At 39.5% G+C, this 403-nt stretch overlaps 1 protein-coding gene across 1 annotated transcript in view; it reads left to right on the top strand.

The window, feature by feature from the left end:
* The window catches only part of LOC119591739 (mucin-17-like), a 24,132-nt gene that overhangs the window by 6,778 nt on the left and 16,951 nt on the right, over positions 1–403 (top strand). The window lies entirely within an intron of this gene.

A 403-nucleotide genomic window follows, 5' to 3' on the forward strand; every position in this document is an offset into this window, starting at 1 on the left:
TAATAATGATTATGAAAAAAATAATAATTTAGTAGGGGACACGGGGTTGTCGTCACACATTTACCTTTTCGGTGATGGAGAAAAAATCTATGAAATAGATGGAGATATGATTTTTTTTTATACCTAAGTGAAGCACCGTTGAAAAATATTAATAAGCTGTAGATATTCAGTTATATGTTTTGATACAGAGTAACTACATTACAGAACCCTTAGTACGCATACAGCTTCGGGAGGTGCGTGGTCCGCTGAGCTGGGTCTTCTGTGTCGGGCGGTCCATGCACCTCCGCGGCTGTTACCCCACGCGCTTGAAAGAATTGCACCAGCTGTTTCCTTGACGTTTTCTATGCAACAATAATTTGAAGTAACACCTTATACAGAATATGAGCTGATCATAGAAGCTCTT

The sequence above is a fragment of the Penaeus monodon genome, chromosome 29 (assembly GCF_015228065.2).
Source record: "Penaeus monodon isolate SGIC_2016 chromosome 29, NSTDA_Pmon_1, whole genome shotgun sequence".
NCBI classification, from domain to species: domain Eukaryota; kingdom Metazoa; phylum Arthropoda; class Malacostraca; order Decapoda; family Penaeidae; genus Penaeus; species Penaeus monodon.